This window comes from Theropithecus gelada, chromosome 5 (assembly GCF_003255815.1).
Source record: "Theropithecus gelada isolate Dixy chromosome 5, Tgel_1.0, whole genome shotgun sequence".
Classification (NCBI taxonomy): Eukaryota; Metazoa; Chordata; class Mammalia; order Primates; family Cercopithecidae; genus Theropithecus; species Theropithecus gelada.
The window spans coordinates 164,427,435-164,448,407 of record NC_037672.1 but is presented as its reverse complement, the minus strand read 5'-3'; positions in this window follow the sequence as shown (position 1 = coordinate 164,448,407).

Below are 20,973 nucleotides of genomic sequence, written 5' to 3'. Positions count from 1 at the left end.
TTTAATATAACTTTTTTTTATCCCAGGATACAATGTTTATATCCTTATATATAAGCAGTTTTTAAGTACAAGTACTTATTTAATGATCTTTCTCAAGGAGGCTTTCTTAGGAAAATATTTTAAAAACACATTTTGTAGGAAGTTAATACTTTTTGTTAAACTCTGCACTTCAATTCTGCTCCCACTGGGATCTTAGCAAGATCTTATTGGTGTATGTGTTTAGTATGATATTATTCTGTTTGCATAAATAATTTTACATTTCTTTTATTTTCTGATACATGGTGATTAATACAATCTTATAGATTTTGTGTTAATCATGTAGGTAATATTTTACTATCTGACCAACTTAGAGCAAGTTTGAACAGAATAATCTAAAATCATACTGTCATGCTGTTTTCCCTACAATAAAAAGGTAAAAATGTACACTCTAAATTGTTCTTTTGATGATATAAAAATGCACACTGCTTGAGCTGACATAACTAAATTGCCTATGTACCTAGATGACTTTGTGGTAATAAAAAGAAAACCCTGGAGGATTTAAATGATTTGCTACATTCATTTAAACAGGTTATTCAATAGTACCTAGTCATACATATTCATTCTTTCTGCTCCTGACAGCAGGAATAAAGGTATTAAGTTTTTATAGTGATTTTTAATGCAATAAATTTGTTATTTTTTTCTGTTTACAATACTACTCTCTGGGTGATTGCAAGTATTATAATTCTATATGGTTACCTGTTTATTACAAGAGATACTTATCTTCCCACTCATAAGTAACCATGCTTACATTAACCATACTTGAAAAGTAATGTTTTTATTCATTTTAGTATCAAATTAGAAATCATCCATCTTACAATATCTGCCGGCAAAATGTTTCCTCTCTCTCTTAAATCAGTAATTGCAATGTATGATTAACTTATTACTCTTCATTCTTCAGGCCTGGCTTATCTCTGTTATTTTCTTGTTTCTTATCCATGTGTGTACTATACTTATTATTACATGTATTATACTTCAGCGATGGCAACATAATTAATACTCCTGTTATTTTTAATCATTTTAATATGCTGATACTTATGTCTATTTTATTATTACATTGAAAAAAAAGGACTAGCAAAGAATTACGTAATTTTTTTTTCAAAGAATGTTTGGTATAAATGCACAGGACTCGAAGTCTTGGATCTTTAAAGATACTATACACAAGTGTTTCAAGAGTGAATATTAAATTTAATTTTAAGAACTTAAAAAAGAGGGAGCTTTAGATCAGCTGAGTTAAAATATAGTATATTAATATTGGAATTTTTTTTTTTTTTTTTTGAGATGGAGTCTAGCTGTGTCGCCCAGGCTGGAGTGTAGTGGCACGATCTCGGCTCACTGCAACTTCTGCCTCCCAGGTTCAAGCAATTCTCCTGCCTCACCCTCTGAGTAGCTGGGACTACAGGCACATGCGAATTCTTTGCATTTTTAGTAGAGATGGGGTTTCACCTTGTTTGCCAGGATGGTTTCGATCTCCTGACCTCATGGTCTGCCTGCCTCAGCCTCCCAAAGTGCTAGGATTACAGGTGTGAGTCACTATGTTCAGCCTTAATATGTTTTTTTTTAAAATGTCTATAGACCACTCAGAAGCCTGAAAGGTAAGAAAGGTATAATCACTTCTAAACTAATTTAAAAGTTAGGAATTGAAAAATAAAAAAGTATAGTCTTCAGGAAAGTAGTGGAATAAGAACCTAAAACTGTATCCCTTCAAAATAGGCAATTAAAATACTGGGAAAAGCTGTCAGTATAAATTTTGGGGAACACTGAAGATTAACCAAAGGCTTGCAACAACCAGTGCTTACTCAAGAAAAACAATTGAATCTTGGTAAGAACAGTGAAATGCGTGGCATTTTAACTACCCCATTCTCATCTCCCAGTTTTCAACTCTGGTAGTATTGGAAGTAACAGCTCACATTTCCAGTACCATAGGAGAAGATTGGACCTCATTAACAAGTAAGTGTAATTATTTTTTTCATCTGTACGTTGGTTCCTCGGAAGACTGGCTCAAAGGGCTTATCTTTATTTCACCTGACTCAGAACTTGCCCAATGCTAAAGCTGCCATCCAGAAGGAAGTGAAAGACTGCATATGTTTAAAGCATGTATAGGCAAATATTTTAATTGCTTCTGCGTGTGGTTAGAAAACAGCTGAGCCGCACGACTGACTAACTTAAAACTTGGGAGGAAAGTCTGGGAAATGAGATGTCTATGAGTAATTTGAAAAACTCTTTAGAGGATGTAATTTCCAGAGTTGCTAAATTATAATATTCAAAATATCTAGTCCCCAACCAAAATGACTGAACATGCAAATAAATAAGAAATTATGGCCCATATTGAGGAAGAAAAAATTATTAAATAGAACTATCCAAGGGGAAGCCCACCCAGAACTTAGACTTTTAAGACAAAAACTTTAACTCAGCTATTTTAAACATGTTCAATGAGCTAAGAAAACAATGTCTAAATAGGAAGACGAATTGGAACACTGTCTCAAAAAGTACAGAATATTAATAATGAGATTAAAATAATTAAAAGTTTACATAGGAATTAAGAAGTCGAAAAGTATAATAACTGATATGAAAAATTATATAGAGAGGGCTCAATAGCAGACTCAAACAGACAGAATAAAGAATCAGCAAAACTGAAAGTAGATCAATTGAGATTATTCAGACTGAGGAACAGCAAAATAAATAAATAACTGAAGAAAGTCATGGCGACTTGTGTACCAATTCACTCATATTGAAAATCCCAGGAGGAGAGAGAAAAAGGGGAAGAAAGAAATTTGAAGAAATAATGACTAAAGATAATCATACTTTGATGAAAAATGTTAATCTACACATCAAAATGCTCAATGTACTTATAGTAGAATAAATTCAAAGAAATCTATAACTAGATACATCATAATTAGAATTTCAAAAGCCAAATATATTGAAAACATCTTGAAAGCAGCATGAAAAGATAATCGTAACATACACAGGATCCTCAATGGGATTAATGATTAATTTCATATCAGAAAACATAGAGGTAATGGGATGAAATATTTAAAGAATATTTCATCTTTCTGAAAAGAAAAGAGTCAGGCAAGAATTCTATATCTGGCAAAACCAGTCTTCAAAAACGAGGAAAAAACAAAAACATTCCTAGACAAAAACAGAGTTTATCACTAGCAGCTCTACCCTACAACAAGTTCTTTTTTTTAGTTGTATTTTTCTGTAAGTTATTGGGGTACAGGTTGTATTTGGTTACAACAAATCTTTTTTTATTTAATTTTAAATTTTTTTAAATTTATTTTTCCATAAGTTATTGGGGTACCGGTAGTGTTTGGTTACTTGAATAAATTCTTTAGTGGTGATTTGTGAGATTTTGGTGCACCCATCACCTGAGCAGTATACACTGCACCGTATTTGTTGTCCTTTATCCCTTGCCCCCCTCCGACTCTTCCCCCCAAGTCCCCAAACTTCATTGTATCATTATTTTTTTTCAATGCTACTTAATGCTTTTTATTTAAAGATGATGTGTTGGCCTTCTTTTATTATTATTATTACACTTTAAGTTCCGGAATACATGTGCAGAACATGCAGGTTTATTACATAGGTATACACTGCCATGGTGGTTTGTTGCATCCATTAACCTGTCATCAACATTAGGTGTTTCTCCTAATGCTATCCCTTTCCTAGCCCCCTACCCTCCACAGGCCTCAGTGTGTGATGTTCCCCTCCCTGTGTCCATGTGTTCTCATTGTTCAACTCCAACTTATGAGTGAGAACATGCAGTGTTTGGTTTTCTGTTCCTGTGTTAGTTCGCTGAGAATGTTTTCGAGCTTCATTTAAGTCCCTGCAAAGGACATGAACTCATCCTTTTTTATGGCTGCTTAGTATTCCATGGTATATATGTGCCACATTTTCTTTATCCAGTCTATCACTGATGGGCATTTAAGTTGGTTCCAAGTCTTTGCTACCGTGAACAGTGCTGCAATAAACATATGTGTACATGTGTCTCTAGAGCAGAAGGATTTATAATCCTTTGGGTAGATACCCAGTAATGGGATTGCTGGGTCAAATGATATTTCTGGTTCTAGATCCTTGAGGAATCACGACACTGTCTTCCATAACAGTTGAACTAATTTACACTCCCACCAACAGTGTAAAAGCATTCCTATTTCTCCATTTCCTCTCCAGCATCTGTTGTTTCCTGACTTTTTAATGATTGCCATTCTAACTGGCATGAGATGGGATCTCATTGTGGTTTTAATTTGCATTTCTCCAATGACCAGTGATGATGAGCTTTCTTTCATAAGTTTGTTGGCTGAGTAAGTGTTTTCTTTTGAGTGTCTGTTCATATCTTTTGCCCACTTTTTGATGCAGTTGTTTGGTTTTTCTTTTTTTTTTTTTTTTTTTGTAAATTTGTTTAAATTCCTTGTAGATTCTGGATGTTAGCCCTTTGTCAGATAGATAGATTGCAAACATTTTCTCTCATTCTGTAGGTTGTCTGTTCACTCTGATGATAGTTTCTTTTGCTGTGCAGAAGCTCTTTGTTTTAGATCCAATTTGTCAATTTTGGCTTTTGTTGCCATTGCTTTTGGTGTTTTAGTCATGAAGTCTTTGTCCATGCTTATGTTCTGAATGGTATTGCCTAGGTTTTCTTTTAGGGTTTTTATGGTTTTAGTTCTTACATTTAAGTCTTCAGTCTATCTTGAGTTAATTTTTGTATAAGGTGTAAGGAAGGGGTCCTGTTTCAGTTTTCTGCATATGGCTAGCCAGTTTTGCCAACACCATTTATTGAATAGGGAATCCTTTCCCTACCGCTTTTGTAAGGTTTGTCAATGATCAGATGGTTGTAGATGTGTGTCACACAGTGTATCACTCTTTCGCCTTTGCATCCTCTTAGTTTAGCTCCCACATATCAGTGAGAACATATGATATTTGGTTTTCCATTCCTGAGTTACTTCACTTAGGAATAATAGTCTCCAATTTCACCCAGGTAATTACAAATGCCATTAAATCATTCCTTTTTGTAGCTGAGTATTGCATCATAGATAGATAGATAGATAGATAGATAGATAGATAGATAGATATCACAGTTTCTTTACCCACTCATTGATTGATGGGTATTTGGGTTGGTTCCACAATTTTGCAGTTGTGAATTGTGCTGCTATAAACATGTGTCTGCAAGTATTTTTTTCTAATGATGCCCTACAACAAATTCTAAAGGGAGTTCTTAGGTTGAAATTCAAGGACAGTAGATGTTAACTCAAATCTATATGAAGGAATAAATAACAACATAAAGGAAACTACATAGGTAAATATAAAAGACTGAATAAATATATGTGTTATAATTCCTTTTTATTTCACCTAAATTAAAAACTAACTATATAATGCAATAATTATAAATCTATGTTGGCCACACAATGGACAAACATGAATTGTGATGATAACAGCACCAAGAAGGGACAGATCTATATGGGAGTAAAATTTTTGTAATATAGAAATTGTTACTAATCCAAGCCGGATTGTTATAAATTACTGTGTTATTTGTAATACACAATAAAACCACTAGGAAAACAATTCAAAATTTATAGAAAAAGCAATGACAAGGAAATTAAAATTTATACACTAGAAAATATTTAATTCAAAAAATGCAGTAAGAAGAACAAGAAACCAAAGGAGATAAGATACAGAGACAAGAAAGAGTGCAAAATCATAAATAAGTCTTTTTTTTTTAAATTGCATTAACTGTAAACAAACTTTCCAATAAAAATATATAGCTTGGTAGAATGGATTTTTCAAAAGATCTATATTATACTGTCTACAAGAAAATCATTTAGATCCAAAGACACAAAAGGTCTGCTTATGCTAAAATTACATAAAATGAACTTTAATATAAAATTGTTACTAAAGAAAAAAGGGCATCATATAATGATACAGTCAATCCAATAAGAATATATAACAATTATAAACATATACACAGCTAACAATAGAGTCCCAAAATACAAGAAGTAAAAACTGATAGAAATGAAGGGAAAAACACCATTTAACAAAAATAATTTGAGACTTCAATACCCTTCTTTCACTAATGGATGGAAAAATTAGAATGAAGAAAAGCAAGAAAATAGAAGATTTGAATATTATTAAATATCAACTAGACTTAGTAGATATGTACCTAATAATCTACCCTCTAAAAATCAAAATACACATTTCTCTAAAGTGTACATTGAACATTCTTCAAGTTAAAACATTTTTTAAGGCTAGAAACAAGTTTCAATACATTTTAAAATACTATAATTATTAAAAGTATATTTCCTAACCACAATTGAAAAAAATTATAAATTAACAGAAAGAAATTTGGAAAATTCAGAAATATGTGAAAATTTAAAAACACATTTTGAAATAATCATAGGTCCCACAAACAAATTAGAAAATGCTTAGGATAATGAGCTCCAACTCCATCGATGTTGCTGTAAAGTAAATGATTTTATTCTTTCTATGGCTACATAGTATTCCATGGTGCATATGTACCAAGTTTTCTTTATCCAGTCCACCATCAATAGTCATCTAGTTTGATTCCATGTCTTTGCTACGGTGAATTGTGCTGCAGTGAACGTATGAGGGTAGGTGTCCTTTTGGTAGACTGATTTATTTTTCTTTGGGTATATACCCAGTAATGGGACTGCCAAATTGAATTGTAGTTCTGTTTTAAGCTCTTTGAGAAATCTCCAAACTGCTTTCCACAGTGGCTGAACTAATTTACCTTCCCACCAACAGTGTACAAGCATTCCCTTGTCACCACAGCCTCGCCAGCATCTACTACATTTGACTTTATTAATAGCCATTTTGAGTGGCATAAGAATGTCATTTTGTGGTTTTGATTTACGTTTCTCTGCTGATTAGTGACACTGAGCATTTTTTCATGTCTCTTGGCCACTTATGTAGTTTCTTTTGAGATAAATCTGTTTGTGTTTTTTGCCCAATTTTTAATGGAGTTATTTATTTTTTGCTTATTTAATTGTTTAAGTTCCTTATAGATTCTTGAAAGTTTAAGAATATATTTGTGTGTATATACATATATATGTGCTTCTCTATATATGTGTGTGTGTATGTGTGTGTGTGTGTGTGTGAAAATACTTAGAAATAAAGAAAAACCAAAACATGGCATATAAAAAATGTACAGGAAAGAGTGGAAATGGTGCTCAGTAGAAACTTATAACTTGGCTGGGCATGCTGGCTCATGCCTGTAATCCCAGCACTTTCGGAGGCTGAGGCAGGAGGATCATGAAGTCAGGAGTTCAAGACCAGCCTGGCCAATGTGGTGAAACCCTCTACTACAAATATAGGAAAATTAGCTGGGCATGGTGGCATGTGCCTGTAGTTCCAGCTACTTCGGAGGCTGTGGCAGGAGAATCGCTTGAACCCAGGAGGTGGGGCTTGCAGTGAGCCAAGATTGTGCCATTGCACTCCAACCTGGGTGACAGAGTAAGACTCTGTCTAAAAAAAAAAAAAAAGTGAGCATCATAGGACACCAAGAAAGCCAAATGTCAACCACAGAATGGGAGAAGAGATTTACAGATCATATTTCTGATAAGGGTTTAGTACAAGAATATATAAAATACTCTGACAAATTAATAATACAAAGCAAATAACCAAGTTTTAAAATGGGAAAAATATATAAATAGATTTGTCTCATTAGAAGGTACAGAAATGGTGAATAAATACATGTAAAAGATACTCAACATCATAAGCCATTGGAGAAATACAAATCAAAACCACAATGAGATACCACTTCCCATCTACTGATATGCAGATACATAGTTATTTACATATAAAGAAAATAACTAGTGTGACATATGTGGAAATGTTATAACTGTTAAACGTTGCTACTAGGAATGTACAGTAGGGGAGCCAAGGTAGAAAACAATTGAAGAGTTTCTTTAAGAGTTAAGCACAGAATTACCATACGCCCAACAATTCCCTTGCTGGTGAATACAGTAATGGGTCACATAACAATGGGGACACATTCTGAGAAATGTCATTAGGTGATTGTGTTGCACACTTCCGGAAACCTTATTGTGTACTTACACAAACCTACATGGTGTAGCCTACTACACATCTGGGCTATACGGTATAGCCTATTGCTCCTAGACTACAAACATGTACAGCATGTTACTGTACTCAATACTACAGGCAATTGAAACACAATGGTGTTTGTATCTAAACATAGAAAAGATACAGTGAAAATATGTTATACAAGATAGATTATGATACACCTGTATAGGGCACTTACCATGAATGGTGCTTGCAAGACTGCAAGTTGCTCTGAGTATGTGAGTGAGTGAGGGCTAAGGGAACGTGTAGGCCTAGGACATGAGTGTACATCACTGTAGACCTAATAAACACTGTACACTGAGGCTACAGTGAATTTATTTTTAAAAATTTCTTTCTTCAATGACAAATTAAACTTAGCTTGTTGTAACCTTTTCACTTTATACACTTTTTAAAAAACTTTTTAAACACTTTCATAACACTTAGCATAAAACATGAACACATTGTACAGCTGTACAAAGATATCTTCTTTCTTTATACCCTTACTCTGTAAGCTTTTTTCCATTTTTAAAAATTTTATCATTTTTTACTTTTTAAGCTTGTCTGTTAAAAATTAAGACACAAAGGCACTCATTAGCCTAGACCTACACAGAGTCAACATCACCAATATCACCACCTTCCACTCCCACATCCTGTCCCACTGAAAGACCTTCAGAGGCAATAAAACACACAGAACTGTCATGTCCTATAATAACAATGCCTTCTTCTGGAATACCTCCTGAAGGACCTGCCTGAGGCTGTTTCACAGTTGACATATTTACAAGTAGGATTACACTTTAAGATAATGATAAAATGTGTGGTAAATACACAAACAAGTAACATGGTCATTTATTATCAAGTAGTACATACTGTAGCCAGGTTTGGTGGTGAGTGCCTGTAGTCTCAGCTACTCTTGAGGCTGAGGCAGGAGAATTGCTGGAACCCAGGAGGTGCGGAGGTTGCAGTGAGCCAAGACTGTGCCATTGCACTCCAGCCTAGGTGACAACAGCCAGACTCCAAATCAGAAAAGAAAGAGAGAAGGAAGGAAGGAAGGAAGGAAGGAAGGAAGGAAGGAAGGAAGGAAGGAAGGAAGGAAGGAAGGAAGGAAGGAAGGAAGGAAGGAAGGGAGAGAGAGAGAGAAAGAAAGAAAAGAAAGAAAGAAAGAAAGAAAAGAAAGAAAGAAAGAAAGAAAGAAAGAAAGAAAGAAAGAAAGAAAGAAAGAAAGAAAGAAAGAAAGAAATTAATTTGGTTACAGACGTGTACATGTACAGAGAGAAAATGATGATACAGGAAGAAGGCTGCTATCTACAAGCCAAGGAGAGATGTCTTAGAACAAAACCGCCAACACCTTACTCTCAGATTTCTAACCTCCAAAGCTGTGAGAAAATAAATTTTGTCACTGAAGCCACTCAGTGTTGGTACTTTGTTATGATATCCCTAGGAAACAAATACATAAACTTTTGTAATAATCCAACAAAAAAGGAGAACTACATAATGGGTGAGAAAGAGAAAGTGTTTTTGGAGCAATGTCCTTGATGATCCTATAGAGCATGAGATCTAGGGTATAGGTAGAAAGTATGAAAGTATGACCTTAGGTAGGGGCAGAAAGAGTTTATCTTTAGTAATAGAAGAGAAAGTTAATAATATGGGTCCATATATAGGCTGATAAATGTAATGTTGAGGATATTTGTAACATTTCTCTGTAAATGTTAATTATCTTTTCTCAGTGAAACAAGAATCAACAATATTAGATTAAGGGAATAGAGAGGTAAAGTCATCATTTGAGAAAGTGGGAGATGCATGGACCCGAGAAAGTCAGGACAGTTTCCAGCAGAACTGAGGGATGGCATCATGCTAGTAATAATGAATTTAAAGTGAGCTCAGTAAAGATAGGTATGTCTTTTATTCTGTCTCCACAAAGCATCATTTAGAACTTCAATTTAAATTGTCAATTATGTGTTTATGTAGGCTATAAACAGATGCTTAATTTTGAAGAAATGAGAGATGATTTACAGGGAACTTAAAATTCATCTACAAAATATGAATCTAGGCTTTTTCAGGGGAATTTGACCCTCAACATGACTGATAGAAAAATAGTAGCAAAAGGCCACATTAAAAAGGGGAGAGGGTGCATGCGAAGTCTTTCCTTATGCATTTATGACACATAAAAGAGTTAATGTAGTCTAACTCCCTGTGCGACGTGAAAAAGGTCATAATTTGAAAAAGTACCCTTTCATCAATTAGAGTGGACTGAATACTCCTCCCATCTCAAGAGAACTTCAAGAAATTTTGTGAAAAATTTATCAGCCCTTAAAATCATCTACTTCCCATTTTTTTTCTTTTTCCCTTTGCTCAATCAACTTCTTGCTTTTATCACTTGCTTGTGAGGCAGCCTCCAACATGTTCAGAATTCTCAAGTGCCATATATCAGTGCCATATTGTGCAAATGCTATAAGAGTTAAGACTGATCTTAAGAGCTAGCATTTAAAAGTACCCTTACAGTGAACATCACTTGTGTCATCATTAGTCCTCAAGTGAGGATGAGTAACACATCTTCAAAAGATTCAAAACAAACCATTTGGGAAAATACAATTGGACATACAAAAATCACATCTATAGAGTCACATATTTCACATTTATCTGTGACTATCCATTAAATAATATACTTGGAAGTCAACTTCAGTGATGAGTACATAGCTAACTAATTTCCAAAAACAGCCCATTCCAATTTGGTAGAATTGCATTTATTATAGTTTTCAATTAATCATAATCCTTTGGAATAAGTGATGGAGCTCATTATGAATGCATTTGTGTATATTTTTATTCACTATATGTTTTTCTATTTTACGTGTAGAATTAACATAGAATACGGAATATAGATATTTATATTTATATTTTATTTGTGTTTTAATATTACACATATTTTACATATACAAATTCTGTAACAATACATTGCTATATTTTTGTTTCCTTTTCTCGTGCCCCTTTCTTGTCTCCACCATTCAGCTTATAACAACTTTGTCTGCGCAAATTTGTAATTTTACATTTTTACCCCACAACACCTAGACTATTTTATCTTATGTGATACGTATTTATAAAATGTCATTTAATTTTTGTGATTCAAAATTAATATCAATCAATATTCTCTTATAACTAATAATAACTGATGAGTTCTTTTTTATTTTGGGGCAAGTGTCACCTCTGATGACATCACTAGTATTTTAATATATTGGGTTCATATTGCTGGTCCATACATCCCAGGGAAGGAGAATGTAAGAGATTGTGTAAGTTTGCTTAGAAATACTTTAATTTAAATGATTAAATTAAATTTTAAAAGCAAAGTGAATAAGAATAATTAGTATGACATAATTATAATAAATCACTCTCTAACATATAACAGTGATGAATTTTAACCCAGGTTCTAACTTCTACTAGCTACATGACATTGGAAAAAAAATCACAATTACTCTAAACTTTAGTTCTACAAAGAGGTAATCCAATTATTTGTTTTACTAAATTTTATGAGTTAATTAATAAATGTAAAGTTTTAGCAAATAGTAACTGTGGAATACATGCAAATAAAACACTACTCTTTAAGAGGAAAGCTTAAAAAACAAGCACCTAAATGAAATTGGGTACCTGCACTGTATACTCAGTTTGAGAGAGAATTTTCTAAATCTAGTTTTATCTGCTTCTTTGTTCTTATTCTCATGGCTAGAAGTTTTTCTGTTACATTTCCTCATCTCAGATTAGGTGTGTCTTGTGGCAACATCATTCTCTTTTACCTTCTGCCTTTTACAGCCTCCAAATCACATGTTGTTCAATAATAGCTGATATGGAAAATTTATCTAACATTAATGTTTGATAAATGTGTGCATTTCAAGAGAATAAATAACCTCTAATGAAGTATATGTCATCAGACTATAATCTACAAGCTTTGTACACAATTTCTGTTACTTATAATTCCTTAAAAATATTAGACATGTCTTATGTCTAGGGCTCTTCCTATGAGCATCAATATAACATCCTAGGTTTTTTGAGTGTGTTGACTTTCTTACTTTTGAAATCTCTTCTCCATCATATGTAACCTCATTTATTTACATAATTATAACCAAGTTATGGCTGTTATGAATAACCACACAAAAATCAAAATCTCAAAGTATCAAAATCTCAACTCCAGGCAAATTCTTCTCTGATCATACTTTTATATTTTTAATTCTCTTGTCCAAATAATCCCATTTCAGTATACTTCATTTTACTGTGGTCTTTAATCTGTTAACCATTCTAGTTTTTTGTTGTTAATTACTTCTAGAATCATATAAGTTATCTTCCAAATGAAGATGCTTTTAAGAAGAAAGGGAACACTCAAACTATTCAAAATTATATGATTACTTGAAACTCTTGCTTATTAATCAACAAATAGGTTTCTTTATATTGATAGACCTCTAAATAGTTTTTTTATACCTAAAGGTAGTATTATTAATTTATATCAAGGCAAAAATTTTAAATGTAACATTGCTTCTCTGAATATTAAAAATAGTGTACGCAGAAATATGACCCCTGTTACTGATTTACATATATTTTAATCAGTTTCATAGCCATACTTACAGCAATGGACAAGTAATGTCCACTATAAAATTAGGGTATTTTTTCCAGTAGAGTTTATTTATGTTTAAATAATGTTACTTCTAGTTTTCTTCAAATTTCCATTTTATGCTTAATGAGTTTAAAATTGCTAAACATTTTAATTGAAGCTTCTCTTTGTAATGCTATTTTTAAATAAGATCAATATTCTCATGTGCTGGAATAACTGGTAAGCTGATAACAAACTCTGATGAGTGGAGACCATTGACAATTCTACTTATTTGCACTGAAATATACAGAATTTATAAATATGATGTTTGTCTCCATCCAGAGCACTTTTCCTAACAATATTATTGTAAGACAATGTGTGTGAAGTAATTTATTTGTATTTATACTTTTTTGAAGTTTTGCCTACTCTGATTCTTCAAAATTGTGGTGATGGCTTTTTTTAAATAGTTTTTCTGTAACCTCTCACAAAAGACAGATAGCAATAGAATAGGAAAGACAAAAATCCATGTACAATATTGACAACAAAAGTAGATAACAAGTTACATCTCTAGTGCCAAACATGCAAATGGCAGCAAACAACTGAAAAAGAGACCTGCGTACCATCTGAGTCAGTGCAAGAGAACAGCATAGAGAGTCAACAGAGTTTCCAGTGGATCAAAGAACGGAAAAATTCCCCAAATTGCTGAGTATACACTGGAGAGCATGTGGTCAATTTGTAATCAGAAACTGAAACTAATAGTCAATATGCCCCAAAGTGAGTTCTAAAAAGGCTGGAGTTGCCATATAAAAATTCTTGAAACTGATCAACGAGGATTTTTTTTTGCATAAGTTTGCACAAAAAGCAGAAACTGCTGGAAACTGAGTCAAGTTTGAGGCCAAGAACAATACAGTTAAAGGAAGAATGAAGATATTAATATAAGTGAAAGAGGAAAACAGAATCGGCGCTTCTCAAAAGTGCAAGCTACTTATTTTGAACAGTTAAACAGAGACAACAAGTAAAACTTCCAGGGAATTAGATTATTTGACTTCTGTACAATATTTTCTGCCTAATTCATAACTCCTGAAAGTTTGGAAATACAAATTTCATATCAAAATAAACAAAGAACTTGAAAATTTCAAATCTTAAAAAAGGTAAAAAAGTATCAAATCTTAAAAAAGTTTAAAAAAAAAGTATAATAAGGAGCAGAATAACATCCTTCATCACCATGAAATTATAACATAAACCACACCAACAAAATATATAAAAATATGACTTACTCTTTTGAAATTAACCAAAAGACATGAAAATAATAATATGTAACCTCAAAAAATTATGCAGAATAAAATAACTCAGAGTTAAAAGAACTCAGAAAGAAAGGAGGCAGAGCAAGATGGCAGAATAGAAAGCTCCCACAAAGACACAAAATTAACAACTATCTACACAGAAAAACACACCTTCATAAGAACTCAAATCAGGTGTGCACTCACAGTATCTGGCTTTAACTTTATGTCACCGAAAAAGACACTGAAGAGATGGAAAAAGACAGTCCTGACTCATCAACACCAATCCCCCAAACCCTGGCAACAGCGGCATGGTGTGGAGAACGTCTCTGGCACTGGGCAAGGCAGAAGAGAACATTTGTGAGGCATTGAACTCAGTGCTGTCCTGTTAGAGCAGAAAGGAAAATCAGACCAAACTCAGCTGACACCTGCCCAGGGAGAGAGTAAACCAGCCCGAGCTATAAGGGACTCACCAATCCCAGCTTTCAAAACTCAAGTGCCTGCAACCTCTCCACCAAAGGCTACGGCACTCTGTGACTGCAAGTAAACTCGAAAGGCAGTCTAGGACATAAGGACCGCAACTCTTAGGTGAATCTTAATGCTTAACTAGGCCCAGAGACAGTGGACTGAGGGTCATGCAAAATACTGACATGCTAGCTGGGGCAGCCAAGGAAGTGTTGGCATCACCACTTCCTTAACCCCAGGCTGCACAACTTGAGGCTTTAAGAGTCCCCTTCCTTCTGCTTGAGGAGGAGAGAAAGAAGCGTGGGAGGACTTTGTCTTTCATCTAGTATACCAGCTAAGCCACAGCAAGATAGGGAACTAGTTGGAGGTGAGAAGACCTCGACCCAGGATCTATCTTTCAGACAACATTTCTAGCCATGCCATGGGACAGAAGGCATCCTGCTGCTTTGAAGGAAAGGACCTAGTCCTGGCAGCATTCATCACCTGCTAACTGAAGAACCTGTGGGCCCTGAATAACCAGCAGCAATGCCCAAGTACCACACTGAGGGTCTTGGGTGAGTCTCTGAGAGAGGTTGGCCTTTGGTGAGACTCAGCACATTACCGGCTGTGTTGGCTATGGGGCAAAATTTCTACTTGAAAAGGGCAGAGGGAAAATTAAGGGACTTTGTCTTGCACCTTAAGTACTAGAACAGCCACAGAAGGGCAGGGCACCAACCAGGCTCTTAGAGTCCTCAATTCCAGGACGTAATTTTGGATGGCATATCTGGTCCTGCCTTGGGCCAGAGCGGGGTCCACTGCTCTGAAGGGTGAGTCCTAGGCTAGGCAGCATTCATGACAAGCCAACTTAAGAGACCTTAGGCATTAAGGAAACACCGGCAGTAGTCTGGCAGTATTCCTCGTGGGCAGTACTCCTCATAGGCAGTGCCTGTGAGGTGAGGCTCCTCTGCCTTTGGAAATGAGAGAGAATATGGTTAAGACTGCATCTTTTGGTTTGAGTACCAGCTAAGCCACAATGCAATAGAATCCCAGGTAAACTTCTAAGGTTTTTCACTCTAGTCTTTGACTCACAGTCCTGGCTGACTTTGCCACCTGTTGATTGTAGAGCCTTGGGACCTTGAGTGAACATAGGCAGTAGCCAAGTAGTGGTTACAGCAGGCCTTGGGCAAGATGCAATGCCATTCTAGCTTCAGGTTTGACTCAGCAAAGTCATAGTAGTGGTGGCCACAGGGGTTCTTGTGTCAATTAACCTCCAGCTTTAGGTGACTCAGAACAAAGAGATTCTGTATGCTTGGGAAAAAGTAAGGGAAGAGAATAAGAGTCTTTTCCTGGTAATCCAGAGAATTCTCCTGGATCAGGTCCAAGACCATCAAGAAGGTACCTCTACAAGTCTACAAGGACCACAGCATTACTTGCCTTGGGATGCCCCCTAAAGCAGATACAGTTTAGATCACAACACCCAAGTCCATTTAATTATCTGAAAAGCCTTCCCAAAAAGGACTGATACAGTAAAGACTATAATAAATACCTAACTCTATCATGCCCGGACACGAATGACTATCTAGTAGCATCAACAACAATTCAGGAAAATGTGACCTCACCAAGTGAATTATATAAAGTACCAGGAAACCAATCCTTGAGATAGAGAGATATGTGACCTTTTAGACAGAGAATTCCAAATAGCTGTGTTGAGGGAACTCAGCACTCAACAAATGCAATTAATTCGTTGCCTACAAGAAACACACTTCACCTAGAAAGACACACATAGACTGAAAATAAAGGAATGGAAAAAGATATTTCATACAAATGGAATCTAAAAAGAGCAGGATTTGCCATACTTGCGTCAGACAAAATAGATTTCAAAACCAAAACTTTCAGAAGGGACAGACAGGTCACTATATAATAACAAAGCAGTCAATTCAGTGAGAGGCTACAACAATTGTGAAAATATATATGTACCCAACACTGGTGCACCAAGATATATAAAGCAAATGTTATTAGACTTAAAGAGAGAGATAGGCCCCAATACAATAATAGCTGGAGACTTTAACACCCCACTTTCAGCATTGAGCAGATCTTCCACACACAAAATCAACAAAGAAACGTCAGACTTAATCTGCACTATAGACCAAATGAATCTAATAGATATTTACAGGACATTTCATCCAAGAGCTGCAGAATACATATTCTTTTCCTCAGCACATGGATGGTTCTCAAGGATAGATTATATATTAGGAGACAAAACAAGTCTTGAAACATTAAAAACAAAACTGAAACAATATCAAGCATCTTTTCTGACCACAATGGAATAAAACTAAAATTAATATCAAGAGGAATTTTATAAACTATAAAAATACATGGAAATTAAACAATGTGCTGTTGAATGATCAGTATAAAGAAACTAAGAAGGAAATGGTAAAATTGTTAGAAACAAATGATAAGGGAAAAACAACATACCAAAACCTATGGGATACAGCAAAGACAGTAAGTAGAAGTAAATGTATAGCTATAAATGTCTATGTCAAAAAAGAGGAAAAACTTCAAACCAATAGTCCAATGATGCATCTCAAAGAACTAGAAAACCCAAAATTAGTAGAAGAAAATAAATAATAAAGGTCAGACCAGAAATGAATGAAATTAAAATAAAATAAATTACAAAAGATCAGTAAAACAAAACAATTGTTTTTTTTTTTTAAAAAAGTTGAACAAAATTGGCAATCCTTTAGCCAGACTAAGAAAAAAAGAGGGAAAATTCAAACAAATAAAATTAGAAGTGAAAAAGGAGACATTACAACTGATACAACAGAAATTTGAAGGATCATTAGTGGCTACTGTGAGCAACTACGTGCCAATACGCTGAAAAATCTAAAAGAAATTGACATATTCTTAGATACATACAACTTATCAAGAATGAATCTGGAAGAAATCCAAAACCTGAATAGACCAATAACAAGTAACGTTATTGAAGCTGTAATAAAAAGTCTCCTACTAAACAAAAGCCAGACACTTGATGGCTTTAGTGTTGAATTCTACCAAACCATTAAAGAAGAATTAATATCAATTTCATTCAAACTACTCTGAAAAAATAGATGAGGTAAAACTTCCAAAATCATTCTACAAGGCCAGTATTATCCTCATATCTAAATAAGACAAAGACATATCAAAAAAAAAAAAAAAAGAAGAAAACTACAGGCCAATATTTCTAATAAATACTGACCCAAAATTCTCAACAAAACACCAGCACTTTTGACATAGTTCCAAGAACTTACACTAGGAAAAGGTAGTCTCTTCAATAAATGGCACTGGGAAAATTGGATATATATATGCAAAGAGTGAAACTAGACCCTATCTATCATCATATACAAAAACCAAATCAAAATGGATTAAAAAATGTAAATCTAAGACCTCGAACTACGAAACTACTACAAAATAACACTGGGAAAAATCTCCAGGTCATTATTCTGGGCAAAGATTTCTTGAGCAATATTCACAAGCACAGGCAACCAAAGCAAAACTGGACAAGTTGGATTACATCAAGTTAAAAAGCTTCTGCGCAGTGAAGGATACAATCAGCAAAGTGAAAAGACAACCCACAGAATGAGAGAAAATATTTGCAAACTATTCATCTCACAAGGGATTAACAACCGGAATATATAAGGAGTTGAAACAACTGTATAGAAAATTAATTAAAGATTTGAGTAGACATTTCTCAAAAGAAGACATACAAACGGTAAACAAGTATATGAAAAGGTGGTCAATATCATTGATCATCAGAGAAATGCAAATAAAACTACAATGAAATACCATCTCACCCCAGTTAAAATGGCATATATTCAAAAGACAGGCAATAACAAATGCTGGCAAGGATGTGGAGAAGAGGGAACCCTTGTACACTTATGGTAGGAATGTAAATTAGTACAATCACTATGGAGAACAGTTTGAAGGTTCCTCAAAAAACTAAAAATTGAGCTATCATGTGATCCAGCAATACCACTGTTGGATATATAACCAAAAGAAAAGAAATTAGTATCAAAGAGATATCTGCATTCTTAATGTTTGTTGCAGCACTATTTACAATAGCTACTATTTGGAAGCAACTAAATGTCCATCAACAGATGAACGAATAAAGAAAATGTGGGCTGGGCGCAGTGGCTCATGCCCATAATCCCAGCACTTTGGGAGGCCAAGGAGGGCAGATCACGAGGTCAGGAGATCGCGACCATCCTCGCTAACGTGGTGAAACCTCGGCTCTACTCAAAATACAAAAAATTAGCCAGGCATGGTGGCGGGCGCTTGTAGTCCCAGCTACTCAGGAGGCTGAGGCAGGAGAATGGCCTGAACCCCGGAAGAGGAGCTTTCAGTGAGCCAAGATCACGCTACTGAGCTCCAGCCTGGGCAAGAGTGAGACTCCATCTCAAAAAAAAAAAAAAAAAAAAAAAAAATGCGGTATGTATGCACAACGGCATACTATTCAGTCATAAAAGGTAGAATGAGATCCAGTCATTTGCAACAACATGGATGGAACTGGAGATCATTATGTTAAGCGAAATAAGCCAGACACAGAAAGATAAACATTACATGTTCTCACTAATTTCTGGAAATTAAAAAATCAAAACAATTGAAATTGTAAACATAGAGAATAGAAAATGATTACCAGAGGCTGGGAAGAATAGTGGGGGGCTAGGGTGGAGGTGAGAATGGTTACAAAAATGGGTACAAAAAATAGAAAGAAATAATAAAACCTAATATTTGATATCACAATAAGGTGACTACAATAGATAACTCAATTGTATATTAAAATAACTTAAAAAGTATAATTGGATTATTTGTAAATCAACAGAGAAATGTTTGATGGGATGGATACCCCGTTCCTCATTTTGTGCTTATAATGATGTTCATGCCTATACCAAAACATCTCATATACCTCATAAACATATACACCTACTGTGTACCCACAAAAATTGTTTAAATCGATTTTTAAAATAACTCAGAAAGAATAAGAAATAAAGAAAAAATGTTATTACAGAAATGAAGAATAATTTCAACACAGGAAGAAATACACGCAACACTTAATTCCTTAAGAGAAACAGAAGTTGAAATGTATTAAACAAATAAAATAGGCAATGAATAATTAAGAAAAAGTGTTAAATGTTAAAGGTAAACAAAGTATATCTGACATATTATAAATCATTGAAAAAGAAAACCAAACCAAGAGAATAGATATAAATATTTAATATAATTAAAATAAAATTTTTCTAAATAGATACTATAAATGATTTGTAATTGCATATTAAAAATGCATTCACATACTAATAATATTGATCCAGAATGACCAACAGCAAAACATACTTAAGTAATGTTATTTAACTTTAAAGAAAAGAAAATAGTCCTTTGTCATATAGGAAGAAAATAGGGTGACTTGTAAGAAAAATTAAAATTAGATTGTTATAACACTTTTCTACAGAACTGCTTATGTTAGTGGAAATAAAAGTAACATACTTAAGAAACTTGGTGAGAGGAAATTTAATTTAAGGAGTTTTATATCCATGGGGGGAAAAAAAATGAAATTTAAGTGTAAAAGCACATGTGCATTTGTCTGTTGTAATCATTTGTCTGTTATAAAACTAAGATATCTCAGATAAAATATTTCCAGACATTGAAATGATTTAATATATAAAACTTATTCCCAAGTAACATGGTTTCTTGTCCTGGAAACATTGTCATCATTAACTTCCAAATTTATGAACATGAAAGAAGTCAGGAATTTTTGTTCCTATGTCTCTTCCCTAAAAGGTTACCAGAAATATTAACATAAGCATTGGTGATGAGCATTACGGATATAGCTAATTGCAGACTTCAAGACTAAATGGATAATAAGAGTGAAAAAATATATTTTTGTACTGTAGTATGCCCTGGCTATATACTATAGCAATAATGGTATAGTTCAACTATTTTTTAAAATGAAAGAGTATGGGAAGAGAAAAATATCAAAAGATAATAAAAATGTTATTGAAGCCCTACTAGGGCTGCCCATTCACCTTAGTAACAGCCCTAAATATTGATGACGATGTGACAATTGTTATGATGGTTGGATGAGCATAAAGAATAAAATTTTGAAGATAATGGCAACGCATTCATTCTCTGAATGATTTTTTTCATTTAATTCATAATCAACAGACATTTATTGAACATCAGTGGTACGGCTGACACAGTTCTCATTGCTGTATTTCTAATCAGCATAATATTATAATATTGAAAATGTAATATCTAAGAAAATGAAGTTTAAGCCATTTAGCTTGTCTTGAAACATCAAATGGTTGCACAAAAATATGCCAATGGTTTTCATAAGGTTGCTCCTTAATTGTTTAAGCTGAATATTCCACTTCTCTTATAGCACAGGAGTAGGCTGTGACTATGGTAAGTCAGGATCCTATTAGGGCTGGCATGATAAATCATTTGTGCGCTGTAAAACTAAGATACCATAGATAAAACATTTCCAGAGATTGAAATAATTTAATATGTAACAGTTATTCCCAAGTAACATGGTTTCTTGTC